The 20,543-nt window shown below is 38.2% G+C and overlaps 1 protein-coding gene across 11 annotated transcripts in view; it reads left to right on the top strand.

Annotated features, from left to right (window-relative positions):
- The window catches only part of MGA (MGA, MAX dimerization protein), a 129,816-nt gene that overhangs the window by 37,178 nt on the left and 72,095 nt on the right, over nucleotides 1-20,543 (top strand). For 5 of the 11 annotated variants that reach the window (XM_015595926.2, XM_015595925.2, XM_015595928.2 and 2 more), the window contains exon 1: nucleotides 19,073-19,215. The exons of 2 other annotated variants lie outside the window; for them this stretch is intronic. The gene's annotated coding sequence lies outside the window, so the exon portion shown is untranslated. Of the gene's footprint in view, nucleotides 1-13,235; nucleotides 13,286-17,640; nucleotides 17,661-19,072; nucleotides 19,216-19,285; nucleotides 19,562-20,543 lie in introns of those variants that run through there. 4 more of the 11 variants (XM_025038874.1, XM_025038875.1, XM_015595919.2 and 1 more) reach the window with 4 other exon arrangements.

The raw sequence follows: 20,543 nt of genomic DNA, 5'->3' as shown, positions 1-20,543 counted from the left end.
TAATCTAATGGGTTTTCCTTTATAAGTTATGTTTTCTTCTCCCTGGCTGCCCTGAGAATTCTATCTTTGTCATTGATTTTTGATAACTTCAATACAGTGTGTCTTGGTGAAGGCCTTTTTGGGTTGAGATAATTGAGTGTTCTGTTGACTTCTTGAATTCCAAGCTCCAGCTCATTTCTTAGATTTGGGAAATTCTCATCAACTATTTGTCTTAAAATTCTTTCTAATCCCTGTTCCTTTTCCTCGCCTTCAATAATGCCCATTATTCTTATGTTTCCTCTCCTAATGGTACCAGCTAGTTCTTGTATTTCTCTTTCATTATATTTCATTCTTCGGTTTCTCTCTTCTTCCTTCTGATTTATTTCTAGATTTCTGTCTTCGACATCACTGATCCTTTCTTCCATTTGGTCGACTCTATTTCCCAAGCTTGCTATTTCATTTTTTCAACTCTTACAGTGTTTTTTTTTTAAATCTCCAGAAGACCTATTGTGCTCTTTTTGATGGTTTCAGTCTCCTTGCTCTGCTCATCTAGGTGTTTTTTTCCAGTTCTTGAAATCGTTGATATGACTCGTTTCGAACTCACTGAGTTTTTTCAGAAGTGCCATCCTGAATTCTCTGTCATTTAAGTTGCATATTTCTATGTCTGTAAGCTTATTTTCTGGAGATTTTTCTCTTTCTTTCTGAGATGCCTTGTCACCTTGGTTGTTCATGGTGTTTAATGGACTATTTCTCTGCCTGGGAATTAATGGAAGTGTAGTCTGCTGTTTTTCCAGAAAGAAGATTTATTATATAAAGGTCTCTTTTTAGCATGTTCAAAGAAGGCGCTTTTCTTTTGGTTTCTAGTAGGTGGCATCTAAGCCTCTTGGATCCTTGCTTTAATAATGCCTTAATAACGCCTTTTTAATTTTCTTGTAGATATTTAATCACACTCGCTACCCTCAGTTTTAGTCTCTGTCAGTGTCAGCAATTGTTTTGGCAGTGTTTGCTTAGATTCCCCTGGGGCTTCGCAGTGCTCAGTCTTGGAGGGTATGGGGGGAGGGGCCCTCTGTGTAGGGAGTTGGGGGCTGCAGCTCAGCCTCGGTTTTGCAACCATGGCTGGTAAAAATCAACTGTTGTTTCTCTGCCATCCATTTTGCTTCTCTGCTTTCTGCCCTGATGACTGGGCCCTGCTGCCAGCTGCATGGAACTCACAGCTCTCCCAGGAAAGGCTGTTCCATGAAGTTGCCACACCTTCTCCCCCTCCTCCTGCAGGGAGCTCCAGAGGCTGCTACAGGAAGTAGCTTCTTTATTTCTCCCATTCCACTGCCCGACACCTGGGGTTCTGACCTCTGGTAGCTCTTATAGGTAGATCACACCCTCAGATGTGCTGGTGTGCAGTTTGGGTGTTTTTTGTTGAGTTTTAGATGTTCAGCTTATTGTTGTTTCAAGGGGAGAAATCTGGGGATGTCTCTTACTCTGCCATGTTTCCACTCAAGTTGCAGTTGTTTTTTAATTAAAAAATAAAATGGTTTTTAAATATTGTTACCAACGTCTTCCATTCTTTCAGCTACTTTTTTTTTTAAGGTACCATTCTTGTCAAAAGACTTATAGACTAAATTTATTTTCTCTAGACATGTTTCTTTGGCTGCTACAAACATGATTTAACTTACTCACCATTGATAAAAAGCTTACTTTGGTTGCATCCTCATTTTTATGAAGAAATTCAACTGCGATGAGATCTATTTAAATTTTCTAATTCTTCTGACTGTTTTCCTGTGAATTGGAAATATTGTGATGCGTGCTTAGTCTGGTAATGTTGATGTATATTGTATTATTTAAGCATGGCTGTGGTGTCATTGTATAATAAACATAATACTTTGCCATCTAATATAACAAGATTATCTACACTCTAATGTATCTTAAGAGTATGACACTTGAAGCTCATTTTTATTTTCTTGTTCTGACTTGAAGGGTATGCACAGGTAATAAAAAAGAAATCATATGGTGATAAGTGTAGTGCTTGAAAAGCTATCCGGTTATAACTGCATCACTCTATTTTGGAATGCTCTGAGCAGCAATGCAAAACTGTTAGAGTGCCATATACAGTCTCTTGTAAATACTGAAGCCTGCCATTATAAAAGCAGCCATAGACATTATGTAAGTAAATAAGTGTGATGATGTTTTAATAAAGCTTTATTTAATAAAGCTTTATTTAAAATTGAATTGTATATAATTTTTATATTATGAAACGGTACTCTTTTTAACCATTTAAAAATGTAAAAGTCATTTTTGGCTTATGGAGTGTACAAAAACAGGCAGAGGGCCCTAGTTGAGCTATAGGCTATAATAGTTTGCTAACTTCTACCTTAATCCAAAAGAATAAGTCTATGGGAGAAAAATCACGCTTGATGGAGGAGGCAGGTCTGTGAGGGAAATTATTCTGGATGACATTTTGACAACCCTTAAAACATACTATTTTATTTTTCAATTACAGTTGACATTCAACATTAGTTTCAGGTGTACAGTGTAGCGGTTAGACATTCATATAATTTAAGAAATGATTCCTCTGATTAGTGTAGTACCCACCTGGCTCCATACATAGTGATTGCAACATTGTTGACCATATTTCCTATGCTGTGCTTTACATTCCCTTTACTATTTTGTAGCTACCAATTTGTACTTAATGCCTTCACCTTTTTCACCCAGCTCCTCCAACCCGCCTTCCATATGGCAACCATCAGTTTGTTCTCTATGAGTCTGTTTCTGTTTTGTTTGTTTGTTTATTTTGTTCTTCAGATTCCACCTAGAGGTGAGGTCATATAGTATTTATCTTTCTCCGTCTGACTTATTTCACTTAGCATAATATCCTCTAGGTCTGTCTTTGCCGCATTAAATCATACTCTTTATACTGGTTTATGTCAGGATTGATATTATCTTAGAAGAAAAAAAAAGATTGAGAGTTTATGTAGTTTGGTTTTTACTTATTTAAGGAAAAACTTGTACAATTCTGTGTTTTGTTTTTGTTTTTTTTTTTTTTGTGTAGGGCCCAAAGAGCTCTTAGGCTTCTGAGTTTCTAATCTTAGGTCTTTTATGTGAACAAGTATGTTCACATACGTATGTGAACTGTGAATAAGTATGAATGTGAACTTTCCCCATAAGAAAAGTTTGTTTATTAAGATTTTTGAACTGATTTTTAAAACATGTAATGTACTGTTCTTATTTTGGTTTGAAATTTTAATTTCGGCTGTTTTTGCATAGGATAGGAAGTAAAATAAGTTTTCATTTTTGTAACGTTTTGTTTCCATAAGTCTCAACAAGTAATGAAGTTGTAGGAAGCTTTGGCAGAGTTCTATGAAATTGTAAGTAGGTGGAATTTATCTCCACAGATAATTCAGGAAAGCTAAGTACACTCTTAGTATAGCTATGGTACAAAATCCTTTATTAGGGTTGAGTGAAAACCACATAATCCTGTTACTTCTTTTTTTTGTGTGTGTGTAATTGTGATTGTTCATTCTTTATTGTTAATTTTTTAAAATGGAGTTACAACAGAAGTTATTATAGCTTAACCATTAAAGATGGATTAAATTAAACAAGTCAACAGCTTAAAAAGATAAGAATCAATACAAATGTGAGTTTATTTTTTCATTAGCTGTATAAATAAAAGTGCTTTTGATTATTTTACTGCTTTTTGGTAATAAACAGCATTTATATGGAATTTTCTATTTTCAGAACACTTTATGAAGTGATTTAAAAAATTATTGATTTTCTTAAAAGTCATTTAAGTGGGAGAATATAGAATAGGAGAAAACAACCTTAATATTCAGAATGTATATAAAAGACATACTTAGGGCTCAGAGACAATTATTATAAAGTTCTAATTGTATTGGTTATTGTAGAAAAATATTTAATTAAATACATATACATCATGTGATATAAGTAAAAAATACAGTTCCTGCACTGTAGATTAGTGTGGTGGTTTTTCAAGAATCTTACTTTAAATCCATTGCTCTAAGTCTCCTAAGAAAGTAGAAAACCTAGTTTTTTAGGACTGATCTTTTAAAATTTTATTTATTTTATATAGTTGCTTTCAAAAAACAAATGGCTAATATTTTATTTTTAAAGTTATAGGTAATTAAGAATTCAACAATAGCTAACAGTTATTGAACGATTGATTATACATGTGCTATTCTCTGTGGCCCATGTACCATTCTCTGTGCTTTACATTTATTTATATTTCATTTAATGCTCCTAACAGCTCTTTGAAGTAGGAACTGTTAAATTATTTCCATTTTATAGACAAGGAAACAAAAGAATTATAGACAAGGCACAAAAGAATGAAATAATTTTCTCAAGTTACACAATCAGGAAATGGCAGAGTTAAGATTTACTGTGACTCCAGAATCTTTATTTCTTATCCACTTTATGGAACTGCTTTGGTCTATCTGCTGTTGACCATCTTTTTCAAACTCTGATCACTTAAATGGTGCATTTATAGGGCCTGTACTTTAGAATGACTACTCTTTGGGACCTTGGTGTTTCTTCTGTTCTTGCTTGTAATCTTATCTGTCTACTCTCCTATCTCTTTTCCCCCTTTTTTCCAGTAGTGAGATATGGTATAGATCAAGGGGAAATAAAACTAGTAAAGTAGGGAAGCCAAAAGACATTTTAATTTTGGTTCTTGAAAGAAAAAATAATTTAAAATTGTTTATATAATAACTGAAAAAATTAAGTTGAAGAGAAATATCTATTGAAGACATGCACAACAATAAAAAAGCAGAAACACAAGCCGTTAATAACTCACTCTTTATAAACTCCAGTCTCTACCCCCTTGTTTTTAGAGAGATGAACATTTTAGAGAATAAGTGCCATATTGTCATTCCAGGTTATTGGAAAATTGGTTATCAATGTATCTTTGTGAATCATAGTCAGAAAAGTTTGAGAAATACTTACATAGCATATATGATAACAAATTTAATTTTAAATTCTGAGTTCCACGAAGACTGCCTGTATTCTGTGTACACATTAGTTCTTTAGATTTGTTAATCCTATTTAATAAGCTTCAGGTTTCTTTTATATGATGTTCTCCAAAGTTACTTTCTAGCCTGACCCTTTTCTTTTTCTCATTTAGTTCCTTTGGTTCTTAACCATTTTTTTTTTTATGGGGGAGGGTGGTGGTAGTGGGCGGTTAAGAGGTCACAACTCCTTTGAAAATCTGATAAAACTTATGGACTCTCCCCAGAAAATTGGACATATGTACATTACACAGACTTCTGTTTATAGTTTTAGGAGTTTTGTAGGACATCTGTTCCCAAGATGATTCCAGAATAGAGCTCCACCTCTATGTGTTTTCCCAGAACAATTTTATATATTCTTCCAAATACATTGATGATTTCTCATCTATATCTTCAGTATGATTCTCTTTCGTGAGAGAATCTAAACCTGATATCTATTTACTTTCTGGCAATCTGGATGTCCTGTACTTTGTATTTCAAATTTATGAAACTGTGTAGTTCTTAGAACACATGTTTCTGTTCTTCAATCCTTGACTCCTTGGTTATTAGGCCCTGCTGACTGATTCCTTATTCTTTGAGACATTATCCCTTCCTTGGCCTCTGTGATGCTACTCTCACCTATTTTTTGCTTACCTGTGTGACAATATTTTCTCTTCCTCTTTCCTAGAGTTTTCTTTTACCATTTGTCCTCTAAATGTCTATTTCCCCAGGATTCTGGCCATAATCCTCTGAGGTCTTTCATTCTCTATATGTTTTTGGAAAACATTTCCAAATTTCTGGCTTTAGTTACTTATCATATCTTTTAATTAGCTAAAGTTTACACCTTTATCTCCAAATGCCTATTAGACATTTCCACTTAAACTAATAGTTTCTAAATATTTGATGGATTACATATCCTGTTAAGAGTCTGGTTAAAGGTATATCTCTCTTCCCAGAAAAGTGCACAGGTACACCAAATTTTATATTCAGTTTTAAGGTGTTCCTGGACCTCCTGAAGCCTCTCCATGGATTCCTTAGAGGTGCGTGCTCTTCCAGGGAAGAAGTTGTGACCTAAGATGTTCCTCAGCTGCCTGTAATTCAGCATGTCCAAAATTGATGCCTCATCATTGCCTCTAACCCATTTATTCTTATCCCTCTCTCTTATGCCTCTAAATCGAATAATTTGCCTCTTAATTATTTACTAATTTGTTTATTCTGCAAATGTGAAAGCTTGCTTTATATCTAGCACCAAGCCTAAGTGTATAGTGATACACAAAACAGTTATAGTTACTCTGTTTTCTCAAACTCTATAGCATAGTGATTAAGTGTGAACTTTTAGTTCAGATTTTGACTCTTACTGCTTTATGACCTAGAGCAAATTGCTTAACTTCTACCTCAGTTTCATCTGTGAAATGTGGATAATATTAGTATCCGCTTCATTGGTTATTAGGATTAAATGAGTTAATATGTGTAAAATGCTTAGTAAATGTTAGCTTTTACTGTTTGTGGAGGAGATAGATATTAAAAGAGCATAAATTATTATACATATTGATAAGTGTTATGAAGTAATAGAACAAGGAACTGTGAAAGAGGATTTAGATTAGGGGGTAGGGATAGCATTGCTGAAGAAGAAGTAGCATTTAGACCTGAAGGATGAAAAAATGTTAACTAGGTAAAGATTTGTGGGGACTGGAAGTATTTCAGGCAAAAATAAAATGTGGTGAAAAGGCTCTGAGGTAGGAAAGGGTTTGGAGCTTTTGACAAAAAGAAGGTCATTGTGCCTGGAGTATTATGGTAAGTTATGGAGAGAATGATGCGAATGCAGAAATCTGTAGGCCATATTAAGGAGTTTAGATTTTATTATGAACGAAATGAGAAGCTAATGGAACATTTTAAAAGGCAGAGATGACATGAACTTATTTCCATGTAGAAAGGGTCACTCGATACTATGTAGAGAATGAATTAGAGAAGAGCTAGAATGAATGCTTAGAGATCAATTTAAGAATCTTTGGGGAAAAAAAGGAAGGTGGTCTATTGTATCAGTCTCGGTAAGAGCTGTTGGTATTTAGGACTAATTTGCAGCAGTGGAGGTGGAATGAAACTTACCAATTTAAATTTTTTTATATGAGATGCAACATGATATACTTATTAGCTTTGATTTCCTTTGATGATAAGGACATAATTATTACTAATTATTAGCATTGATAATAGGTAGTATCCATTGATCACCATGGACCAGACACTATACTTCACATTTTACACACATAAACCTTACAAGAATCCAATGAGGAAGACAATATTACTATCATTGTTTACTGATGAGAAAACTGAGACTTGGGGTAACTAAGTAATTTGGCCAAGGTCCTACAGCTAATTGGTGGAAGGACTAGAAATAGACCCTATATTGCCACCTATACTCTGAAACCTGTTAGTCTTTTTGACATACACCATCAGCCAGGGGAGTCCGGAAATGAGAATTCTAAGCACAGCCCGTGTACAACTTCAGAAGTACGTGAAAGCCCAGTGCAATAAGAAGGAATTCTGTATGGATCAAGAGTAATATATGAGTAAAAAGTCAGTGGGAAATAGGAGACCGAAGAGGAAGTCAGGGGCCAGATTTTGCAGATGTGATATATAGTATGAAAGATATTTAATATTTATGTTAAAGGCAATTGACATATTTTGCCTTTTGTGTTTTGAGCAAAGCTGTGTGATATTTAAATTTAAATTTTGGAAAAGTTTGTGACATTGGAAAGGAGGAAAACAGGATGCAGCAAGTAGAGTAATAAGGATGTCGAAATGGTCCAGCTAAGAGACGGTGGGAGCCTGAATTAAGGGAATGGATATGGAAATGGATAAGCATCAGACCCAATATATAAAGAAGGTAGAATCAACTAAACTTCATGATTGATTGGATAAAGGAGAGTAGGAAAGAAAATAATTAAGGATAACTTCTAGATTTTCAAGCTCGACAAAAAAGGAGAACAAAGGCATTTAAGGTGATGCACTGTTTTGCAGCAAAGTGAAGTGAGAAGCTTATAGATTCTAAGTTGAGTGCTTCTAAGTACTGGTATTATAATTGGAGCTAAGGGTAAAACATAGAGGTTAAAAAGGTACAATTCCTAATTTATAGTCGTTTGTAGGGGTGGTAGGATGGAGTGGGGAGAGAGAAGACAGTGAAAGAATTATAGAAATATAAGATTTAAACCCATGGTAAGTTCTAGTAAGTTCTAGTAAGAACTTACAGTGCTTTGAGAGCATGTCACGTGCAAGGTCAGGGATATGGAAAATTTGGTGAGTGACTAAGATGTAGGGGGAAGTTGAAGAAGAGGAATGTGTGAAGAACAACTTGGGTTTCTGAAATGAGCACTATGTAGGTGGATGCGGAGAGAAATCTGATTGGCTTCGAGTCTAGTCATCTTCTACACCATCTTAACTAGTGGCCAGAAGTAATTTTCTTAAAACACTTGAGTTTGAGTATGTCATAGGTCTTCTTATAATCCCTTGAATAGCTCCTTTTTTTCTACAAGATGAAACTCCCAACTCTTACTTTTTAGGTATTGTGTAATATGGCTCCCTTTACCTTTTCTTGTCCTGTAGTTACGCTCCTCTACAGTCCTATACAGGACACTGGCATTTTTCAATGCAGCCATATTACAGCCCTTGTGCTCTCTGAATGTGTTCCCTCTCTTGTTCCTCTGTTTTCATATGATCTCTTGTTCTTCTGTCTTCATAAAGGCTGCTTTCTGTCTGAAATGCTTTTCTTCTATACCCACCCTACCCCTTTTCTTTCTAATCTCTAATCTCTGCCTTGCTAATCTCTACCCATTTTCACTTTCTCTGGCAATTCTTCTCTGACTTTCTCATTCTGATTTAGCTGCTCTTTGTGCTTCCATTGCACCCTGGACAGAGAGCCATAATAATAGCATTCTTTATTTTTTGTTGTCATTGGTTATGTGACACTTTGTTATTTGATAATTGATTGCAAGCTCTTAATGGCAGGAATCATGTATTGTCCTTCTGTTCCAAGATCTATACATGGTAGATGTTCAATAAATGTTTGACTCAAGGAATTAATGAATATTCTTTTATATCATATGCCTTTGGACAAGCTGTTCTCTCTGCTTAGAATGCTCTTCTCTCCTTTGCTTTAAACTACTAGACATCTTTTATTTAACACTAAGCCTTTCTTGATACTTCAGTTATAGTTCCTTTTTCCACTATGCTTCTACAGTTTTTCTTTTCTATACATCTGATAAATATTTGACAGTACAGTGTAGGGATCTAAACGTTTGAATGAGTCAATGTATACAACATGAGCATCATGGAATTGTAGATTAGATAACTATTTCCCAAGTGTCCAAGTTCATTTCATAGGGTAGGTTACTTCTGCATGACACTAGTCTTACCTCTTGAATTGATATTTTTAAATAATTACTTTTTAAAAGAATTTTCTATTCTTTCAATTACAGTTGACATACAATATTACATTAGTTTCAGGTTTGTATAAATGATTAGACATTTTTATAACTTATGAAGTGATCATCTTGATATATCCAGTACTCATCCAACACCATACATAGTTATTACAATATTATTGACTATTCCCTATGCTACACTTTACATCCCCATGACTATTTTGTAACTACCAATTTGTATTTCTCAATCCCTTGCCCTTTTTTTCAGCTGTCCCCAGTCCCTTCTTACCTGGCAACTGTCAAAAATGTTCTCTGTATCTATGAGTTTGTTTCTGTTTTATTTATTTTTTAGATTCCACATAGTAAGTGAAATTGTATGGTATTTGTCTTTCTCTGACTTAGCATAATACCCGCTATGTCCATCCACATTGTTGCAGATGGCAAAATTTCATTCTTTTTTATAGTTGAGTAATATTCCATTGTATATATGTACTACTTCTTTATCCATTCGTCTACTGATAGATACTTAGGTTGCTTTTATTTCTTGGCTATTGTAAATAATGCCGCAGTGAATATGTAGATGCATATGTCTTTTTGAGTTAGTGTTTTGGGTTTCTTCGGATAAATACCCAGAAGTGCTGGGTCCTTTTTTGTCTCTTGTTATATAGCATTTGTTTTAAAGCCTATTTTGTCTAGTGTAAATATTGCTACCCCAGCTTTTTTTTCCTTTTTTCTTTTTCATGAAATATCGTTTTTCACCTCTTTTAATTTGTGTGTTTCTTTCAATCTGTAATGAGTCTCTTGCAGGCAGTGTATGTTAGGGTCTTGTTTTCTTATCCATTCAGCTACCCTGTCTTTTGATTAGAGCTGTTTACTCCATTTACATTTAAACTAATTGATAGATATGTAGTTATTGCCTTTTTATTATTCATATTTTTAATCCTTTTTCTTTTCTTTTCTTCTTATAGATATCCCTTTAACATTTCTTGTAATACTGGTTTGGTGGTGATGAACTTTAGCTTTTTCTTGTCTGGGAAGCTTTTTATCTGTCCTTAGATTAAATGACAGCATTGTTGGGTAGAGTGATCTTGGTTGTAGGTAGGTCCTTGCTTTTCATCACTTTGAATATTTAATGCCAATCCCTTCTGGCCTGCAAAGTTTCTGTTGAAAAATCAACTGACAGTTTTATTGGAGTTCCCTTGGAGGTAATTGTTTTTCTTTTGTTGCTTTTAAGATTCACTCTTTGTCTTTAACCTTCGGCATTTTAATTATGATCTGTCTTAATGTAGGCCTGTTTGGGTTCAACTTGATTGGGACTGTCTGTTCTTCCTGGGCTTGTATATCTATTTTCTTTTCTAGGTTAGGGAAGTTTTCCATTGTTATTTCTTGAAATAGGTTTTCAATTCCTTACTCTCTCTCTTCTCTTTCTGGTACCCCTATGATGTGAAAGTTGATATGCTTGATGATGTCCCAGATGTTCCTTATAATATCCTCATTTTTTTGGTTCTTTTCTCATTGCTATTCTGATTGTTTTCTCCTGCCTTATCTTCCAAATTGCTGAATCAGTCTTCTCTTTCATCTAATCTACAGTTGATTCCCTCTAATATATGCTTCATTTCAGTTATTGTATTATTCATTTCTGACTGGTTCTTTTTTCTGTTTTCTATCTCCATTTTTATATTTCTTATCTCTTTGTTAAAGTTCTCACTGAGGTCATTGAGCATCCTTATAACTAGTGTTTTGAAGTCTACATCTGGTCTCCGTTTTATTTAGTCGTTTTTCTGGTGTTTTGTTCTGTTCTTTGATATGGGACATGTTTCTTTGTCTCCTCTTGTAGGCTGCCTCCCTGTGTTAGTTTCTATGTATTAGGTAGAGCTGCTATGTCTCCTGGTCTTGGAAGAGTGACCTTATGTAGTAGGTGTCCTGTGGGGCCTAGTGGCTCAGTCTCCCTGGTTACCTGAGCTGGGTGCTTTAGGGGTGTCCCTTGTGTGGTTTGTGTGTATCCTCCTGTTGTAGTTGAGGCTTGATTGCTCTTGGCATGTCAGTGGGAGAGATTGACCCTCAGGCAAATTGGTTGTGAGGACTGCCCGTGACTACAGTGGAGGAGCTATTGTGCAAAGGCTGACCCTATGGAGCGGGATTCAATTTATCAGGACCCTGGTGTGCTGCTGAGTCTGTCTTTTGGTTATCATTTGTGTGGTTAGGTGGTGCTCTGATGTAGTATGAAGCTGGCCACTGGGTGTGTTGGTTACGGGACCCCTTAGGAGGGGCTCTGTTGAAGGCCAAGGTTAGCTGCTGCCTGTGCCCTGCTTGGGGCCACTTGGTGTGAGCTACAAAGTGATTTTCAGATGGTTGCAACTTATGCTGGGCTTGGAGATGCCTGGGAGATGCTAAGCTGTGAACTGAGGCCAGCTTTCATTAGTGCTGGGCTTGGGGCTGCTTAGCAAGAAGTACAGGGTATGCTGAGGCCAGATGCTTCTTGTTTGGGGTTTGTGAACTTTTGAGAGGTTTTAGGAAGGTCTTTAACATGAGCCAGAATGGGCCATTTGTATGGAAAAGCCACTGGAAGTGGCTTGAGTAGGCCCGCAAGTTGGGTGTAGTGGGCGTCTCAGGGAATTACCAGGGTGGGGCAAACTGTGTTAGCCAGGTTTGTGGAGTCTCAGGAATGGCACCAGCTGTGTCTGCGTGCTGAGAGAGGGGAGGGCTCAACATAGGAACATTGGATTCCACTAGCACTTCTGTCTGGGAGTAAGGTGCCCCTCCAACCCTCACCCTTAAGACAGACAATTCACTTCTTCTCCATATGTCCCTGGTGCCTTTCAAGTTGCTGCTTCAGTGCTGGAGATCTGAGAGAGTAAGTCCATCTGTGAGTTAAGTCCCTGCATGGACCCTTTAAGAGAAATGCCTGAGACTTTAGCAGCCCTCCGTCTCACTCAGCCGCCATCTCCACTAGTTTTCAAAGCCAGAAATTATGGGGACTTCTCTTCCTGGCATTGGAACCAAGGCTGGGAGCCTGCTATGAGGCTGGGACCCCTCACTCCTCAGTGGGGACCTCCAAAGCTGAGATATCCCTCCCAATTTTTAACCGCAACACATGAGTTTGGAACCAGCTGCTCTGTGTCTTGATGTGGCTTCTTCTGTATATCCTTAGTTATAGAACTTCTCTTCAGGTAGATTTCAGGCAGTTCTCAATGATGGTTGTTCTGTAATTTAGGTGTAATTTTTATATGGTCTGGAAGGAGGTGAGCACAGCTTTTACCTACTCTACCATTGATCTTAAGTATTTTACTCTTCTCAAGGCAGCCCTCTCTTTGAATTCTGGATAATTTATTGTGGTTGTTTACTGATTATAAAGCCGCTACTTGCAATGCCATCCTTTCGCTCATTAATTTTATTTCTCCTTCAAGACCCAGCTCAAAAGTCCCCTCTTCTTTGTAACCTTTCTAGATTCCCTAGGCTGCGTGTGTTCCTACAGTGTTCCTAAAAGGCTTTTTCCAAATTGCCAACAACAGTTTTGCAATGTGATTATCCTGTCTCTTCATCTAGAACTTGAGCTTCATGAAGGGACTTTTCTTTATTCATTCCTTTATCCCTAGTTCAGTGTCTAGCACATAGTTGGTGCTTAACAAATATTTAACTGATCATATCCTTATTTATTTTACTTGTACTTAGATAACCCAGAATATGTTGGGTGAGACTAATCCCGGGATGAAAAATATTGGCCCTGTATTATAATCTATAATTTATAAGCTATATATAGATAATTTGGATAAGGCACTGCATTCAAGTTGCTTGAAAAATCTTTATATTCTCTATTTCAATATCGCTTTTTCCTTTCCTTTAACAGGTGTCCCCTGCCCTCCAGTGGTTACATCATGGCTAACATTTTTAGTAAAGGTAAAGGTTATAAATTCTTTTTATAGTGTTTATTTTTAAGTCATATTTAAAATCCCATTAGGTTTACTTTTAAGATAAAACAAGTCCCCCCCACCCACCTCGATTTTCTGATGCCCAGCTTACACAGTAGAGGACATCTGTTAAAGGAAAGGAAAAAGCAATATTGAAATAGAGAATATAAAGATTTTTCAAGCAATTAGAATGCAGTGCCTTATCTAAATTATCTATATATAGATTATAAGTGTTGACCTTTCTCTTCCTTTGCCACCATGAGCCACTATGTTTTTAAGTATGCGGTGATTGGGTAGGTGGTTTACTCAGTCCGATCTTGGTTCTGGTTTCAGTACATTGTTCTCATGTAGCTCTACCAAGGTTCTAGGATCTTGCCACAGAGCAAAGGCTGAAGTCTTGCTTTCAGTACCTCCACTGTCCCCCAAACATATGTACTCAAAGTAGCTTGCTAATTATGTGGCTGTCCTTTAGTCTGGATTGGGATGTCTCATGGCTAACATCCTCTTCTCTACAGGCCGACTCGTGACTTCTTGGCAGGGCAGCTAATACCCCATTTCAGACCTATCATGTGTTATTTTTTTATTGGAAGACCACATCTTAGCTATCCAGGAATCCTGCTATATGGCTAGCAGTCAATTCTAAATACCTTCTGCTAAGTTTTCAATGGTATACTGTCAAATAAGGACAATGTAGTAAATTTTTTATCTAAACATATTCAAAATAAAAGATTTATTATGAGATATGTTTTCTCTAGATTTTGGTTTTCAAATACCCATTATTTTAAGAAAGAATGGTATTAATAGATGGCATACTTTGTAAGATAAAAATTTAGTCACCTTATAATAGTCATCTAAATCTTTTTTGGGAAATATTACTGGTCCATGATGTTCCAGTAGTCTAGGGTACCACTGACCACTGAAACTCATTTCCATGAGGCAGCGGTACCCTTTGTGTAAAGTAAGAATGGCTTCTGTCATATGTATTTGCAGACAGATTTTTCAGTCTATTTTTTGTCATAGGGTTCTTGATTTTTGCCTGATTCCAGCCTTGCAGTTTACTTGCTATCTCCTTGTCGTCATCTTTGTCCAGTAGTTCTAGTTTCTGTTTTTATACATTCTCATGTGTGTTCTAAATCTCTGTGCAGCTCCAGGCTTAGTTAGGAAACTTACCGTTCTCTTCCTTTTATGTTTCTTAGATAAGACATTTCTTCTAAGGGCTTAGTAGTATGTTGAAAACATTTATTGTTTATGTTTCTTTTAGACTTGTTATTTTCTATTTTGTAAGCCTGAAAATAGCTTTCTGAACTTCATTTATTTTACTGATTTCTGACATTTTTCCTTTTGATCTAGGTAAAACAAATTCACTGTTACTAAAGTGTCCTTTCATCTGGAAGATACTGTATTTATTAACTTTTTTCTTTTAGATGAGTATATGCAAATGGCAGTCTCTGTTACAAACTTGTTGCTTTTATTACCAGATGGTAGATTATAGAATCATAACATTTCTTTCAACACAAAAAATCTGTTTGCCTTTGTTGATTTTCTAAGTAACATTCAGGGAAAAGGCCTTCAATAGGTTAGACTTTTCTAGAAAATGATTATTATCTCTTCAAGCATCTGCCCTGTCAATATTTATCCATTACTCTAAGGAGAAATAATTTGGGGTAAGAGTCAGTGGTACTAGTTTCTTCTAATTACAACTGTACTCTTTTGGAAAAATGTTGGCCAAAGCTGGATGCTCGTTTGTTTCTATAACTTGAGGATAGTTAAATATATTGTTTTCCAAATCCCAAATTGTTGGAAATTAATCAATATTTGATATTATTTGCTGGGGAAACTAGAACCTATGATTTCATATGTATTCAACAAATATTCTGTGTTTGCTTTGTTCTAGGCACAACAGTCTAGGTACAAGACATTCATTAATACATAGTTTTAAAAATAATTTGTGGTAGATGCTATAAAGAAATACAGGATACAATGAGAGCATATTAACAGGGAGACCCTTTCCGATCTTGAGGTTTAAGGAAAGTTTCTTGAAGAAGTGATATTTAAACTTAGGCATGAAAAGTGAATCAGAGTTAGGTTTGAGGCATCTGGGAGGATCTTCTTAGGCAAAGGGTAAGGAACATGATAGTGAGGTCTTGGGATAGGGGGCAGAAACATGGAATAGTATTTCCTAATGAACATTAGTAACGTTCAATCATATCTATCCTTTTTCTATCCTCCTCTTGATGTTTTCTAAAACATGCTTTTAATAGCATTAGTATCTGATTTAGAAATTTATAAAACTCTTCATTGGGTGGATTATTAGCTCCTTGAGGGCAGGACTCCTGCCACTTTTAATTCCCAAGTCCAAGTTTCAGATATTGGGGCCAACAAACTTTGCCAATTGACATGAGTTGGTTTTAGGTGCAGTACTAAATGGTAAGCAAAGATAGAGTTGTATATAAGCTAGTATGATTCCCTCTGCGTAGCACACAAGTTTTTATGGCCAGTGAAGGACTTTTTGTAAAACAAAAAACAAAACCAAGCCTCTTTTGTAACCCAGTCTAAATGTAGCTCTTATTTTAAGAACGGTCTTATTGTATTGAATAAAGATATTGTAAACAAGACGACACTCAGGTTTTGATGGGTTCTGATGGTCTCATCTTTGGACAAGTGAAGTCATTTCTCTTCTAGTTATTTGAGAGAGTTATGTCTTCAGTAGAGATCAGAACTGGAAGGTGGGATCTAAATAGATTGGATAAGGTATATATTTTGTCTTGTTAGTGGATTCTGTTAAGTTGTGCCAGCTCTTTGGGGTTCTAGTGTAGACATCTGATCAGTGCATGAGGTGGCATTCTTTCCTCTGTCCTCAGCATATACAAAGCACTCAAATATTTGTTGAATGGGAAAAATGTGCATGTAAATGGGATAGGGCCTGTGTGTTTATAGAGCAATCTTGGATCAAAACTGACTTTCTAGGCCAGATTGTTTATATTTCATGCTTTTTCAGTCCCCAGACCCCTAATATTTAATCTCTTTGAAAGTTCAACCAAGGAAAACCAAGGGAAGGATTTTTGTGTTAGGTTGGACGAACAGGGTATGCTATAACTGAAGAGAATTCTGATAGCAAGGTAAAACTCAGGAGCATCGACTCTAGTAGTTAGCTTGGCATTTTTAAAACTTGGATTATATAAGGATGCCTTTAAAAAGAAGACATTTGTGTGTATATATATCCAAAAAAAATATAACCAAGAACCCCAATTTGAGAAACTGCGTTCAAAGTTGAATATAACCATTTGAGAGATCACTTGAAAAACCAAACAAAAAAAGTTATTTGGTAGTAGCGTGATGTTAAACCAAAACTGGGCCACTGAAATGGTGTGGCAGTATTATTATTTTTAGATTATCTACATAAAAACATTTATAAGCTCTCAGATTCTTGATGGTACATCTCTAGACCTTTATGGGTTAGGCAGATCCCACTTTAACCTATTTTTCGTTTAGTAGAAAGAAGTGCAACTCGCCGCCAGTGTTAATTTTACATAAACATGCTCTTTGAGGCTGAGGCAAATCTGACTGGTTTTCAATGTGAAAATAAAACATAAAAACTGTTCTTGAAGCTATTTCTAAACAGAACTTGTTTCTAATCTTAGTGTAACAGAAGTGTATACATAAATTGGATTCATTAAGTGAACCTTTGGCTAACAACTGTTTAAGAACGATGTTAACATCATGTGTAGGAATGCTGTTTTCTAGGATTTGACATTTTCAGTGATTGTGAATTACTGTATTTTGTAAATGGACATGCCACTACTAAAAACAGAATGCTATAAATAGAATAATTTGTTTCCAAAGACTATCGACATATTAGAGCGATGCGAAAATAATAATAAAAGCGATATATTTCATGGCAAACTTTGGGGGTAAGATTAAGACTGTAATCCGCAATTTACCGTGGGGTAAACACTGCAGCCCCAAGTCTGCAAATGGGGAATGGGTTAAAAAACTACTGGTAGTTTACCTTTCCCACCAGGAGATCCAGTGCTGAATCCTGAAAATTTGGTGGTGTTTTTCAAAGTATCTGGCATTTCATAATGTTTGCCTGATATAGGGCAAGAGAAGCAAAAGAAAATCGCCCTCTCTACCAAGGTGTCCTCACAGATTCCCCAATTAGACATGTCATATGTGTTAACTTGTCTCTTTTGGGATCCAACTACCTACCACGAGGCATGGTTGTTAATCAGTTACCAGTCATTTACACCTTGGGATCAGATGCTTTAATGCTAAGTCAACACAAATTTTATTTCTGCCTCAGAAAATGGAAGTTTTGTACGAAGAAACCTTGGACTTTTGAAAGGAACGCATTCTTGGATGAGGTAAAGTGGGAGAATCTGACAAGGCAGCTTGCAGGAAACAGGTTCTTGGGGTCAGGGAAGAGGAGGAAGGTATCAAAGAAACTGTTAATTTTCAGTTTTGCGTAGGGTCTTGGGTATTTTATTCATTCGTTGCACTGGTAGTGTTCTCCATGACAGTGCTTGAATGGGAGTTTCAGAGCAACTTCTGAAGTCTGTAAACTTTAGCATACACATTTTCCAGTCCATACTAAATTCCAGCACAGTTTCTTCCCATGGTGTGGCATATCCACTGAGCAAAGTAAGAACGAAGAGAAAGACCCTCATGTGCCTGGAGTCCAGCTCAGATCAGTCCTGTTGGATAAGCCTCCTCTTGGCTTCTTTCTTTCAACCTCCTCATTCTCCTTCATAGAGTTTTGTATTTAGTCATATAGCAGGTAGTAGGTTCTTGCTAATTATTCTAAAAGAATGAAAAACAGTTTGGAAACATGGAACACAGTTTCTGTTCTCTACTACCTACTTCTATTTTGCCTCTTTTCCCTCTCACTTTAAATAATTCTCCCTTTTTACTAGAGTGTTAGTACAAAAGAAAGAGTGGCTGGTAAGGTATAGGGAAGAAGATAATTTTTGATGTTTGGTTGGGAGAAATACTGTCCATAAACTTAGTTCAGAAACTGTCTGACACAGATATTCGGTTATTTTTTCTTTGCACCTCATAGCTTAAATATCTTGAACAAACAAAAATTGAAAACACAGGATCAAGGTATTAAAAGCTCAGATAATACTCTATCGTGCAAAATTTTCTCTTCTAAGTTTTACTGTTTTGTCAGGGCATCTTTTTCTTTAATCAGGCAAGTTAGTGGCAGTTCTTCCCTTTCCAGTCGGCAGTGAGGTTTTCGTTCTCTTCCCTACTTTCCTTGTGTTCTTCGGGTCGTGGTTGTTGCAGACTCGTCTCTCAAGGTCTTTTCTTCAAGGTTTCCCGACGTTCTGGCTCTATCCAAGCCCAGAGCACTTAAGGAGGAAAGATCTCGGATTCTCTTGACGGGCTTGAGAAGCCCTGGGGGCTGCGGATCCCCATGTGGGTGGGGCTGGGCGCGGCAGGGGCGGGGCCGGCAAGGAGCCCGAGGGAAACGGTAGAAGGCATAGTTGAGAAAGTCTGCGGGCAAAGGTTTCACAGTTTTCACGAAGGCTTCGTGTGCGAGGCTGAGGGAATTGGGGTGCCTCCTTCCTGCCTCGCCTTTCTTGATTCTGGAAGCTTCAGTAGGCTTTTCTCTGTTGCTGGGACCCGGAAAGGCAGCGGCTTCAGCTCCAGGGGCGGGTCCCAAGGGTCTTGTCGCTGCTCCGGGGCTGTTTGGCCTCCTGGTGTTGGGGGAGGGGCAAGGGAGGTGGTGCTCGCGCCTCCTTTTGCGCATGCGCGGCGGGCTCTGAGCGGGTAGGAGCGCGTGCGCGGTGACGTGGACGTTTGGTGCGCGCGCAGGCTCTTCAGCTGGAGCGGACACACGGTGTGCGAACCGAACAGAATAACCCGCCCCCAGCGCGATGTGAAGGACTCCTGGTGAGGCCGGCCACGCCCCGCACGGTAACTCTCGGGCCTGGGTGGGGGGCGTCGATTTAGTACTGGCCGGATTGGAGTTTTTCTAGAGTTTGAAGCTCTTGTGTATCTGAACGGCGTGAGAAGCGTTCCGCTGAGCGATCTTCGCACGCCCGGGCCAGGCCCAGCCTTGCGCGGGGCCGCCTTTGGCGCGCGCCTTTGGTCCCCTGAGCGAGGCTGCGCATGTCACCTCGCGCGCGTCCCCGGCCTCACTTCCGCGTCGCGCAGCGAACTAACTGGGAACATCGACGCCAGAGAGAGCGGCCACGAGGCGGGCGGGGACGCACCCATGGCGCGGCCCTGCGATCGCGTGCGTGGGGTGCCGCACCGCGTGGTACGATCTGCGTGACGACTTCCATCCTGCTCGGGGCTTTAGGTTGAGAGTTCTGCTTGTGCGCTTTGTATTTTAGAGCTCTGGTCCCTGGGTTCCAAAACTCCGAGGGAAACGGCGCTGACGTCGCTTTTTCAAGCAACTGTGTGCAGCGTTTTGACACCTGTACAGATGTCTCTTCTAGCATGTAATTTCTGAGCAAGTTGTTTGAGGCAGGATTGCGAGTTTAATAAAGAAGGAGGGCGAGGAAGTGAGCTGTATATGAGTGAGAACTTGGTAAACAAAGGACTGGTGGTACGTAAGTGCCGAAATGAGGGCGGGGAAAACAGGTGGGAAGAGCAGGTGTTATTTTCTTTTTCCCTCTGTGGGGCAGCCTATGGCTAGTTTTCTGTTTTTGAGGCTTCCCGTTTCTGTTAAATTGTCAAGTTGGTCTCTGCCCTCAGTGGTAGGGAGGGTCAGGGACGTAAATAAACCGCTCTGAGCAGCACTAAAGTTGACGAATCTGTGCGAAGATTATGGAGAAGTTAGGTATTTCAAACTGGGTTGAAAGTGAGTGGAGAGTGGTCGTGCCTTGCTGTGAAGATTTTTGCTTTGCCTTTAGAACCCTGTGGATGCTTCCTGGCTAGGGTGGAAGTAGGGGTGAAGGAGGTCAGAAAAGGGGGTTTACTGATGGCAGAACACAGTGAGTAACCAAAGTAACCTCCTAAGGAAAGACCACTCTCCCAGGGTTCGCGTCACCAGAGTAGACACGTGGATCAAGAGAACTCTGGAGCCCACCAGCTCGCCGCGGTGTGTGTTCTAAAGCTCCCCAGGGCTCTGTGGCGGAGTTTCTGGCAAACGCTGCCTGCTCTGCCTCTATGTTTTGGGCACGACGCCGTGGCTAGGCTTTAGGGAAAGTGCTGGGAGGCGGCGGCGTGACGGCTGCTGGGAAGGGGATTGGCTTGGGAGGGCCGGGTGGCTGGTTCTGTAGTCTCCACGGTAACAG

This window comes from Pteropus alecto, unplaced genomic scaffold (assembly GCF_000325575.1).
Source record: "Pteropus alecto unplaced genomic scaffold, ASM32557v1 scaffold86, whole genome shotgun sequence".
Lineage (NCBI taxonomy): Eukaryota > Metazoa > Chordata > Mammalia > Chiroptera > Pteropodidae > Pteropus > Pteropus alecto.
The sequence above is the reverse complement of the archived record's forward strand: the minus strand, read 5'-3'. Positions and strand labels throughout refer to the sequence as shown.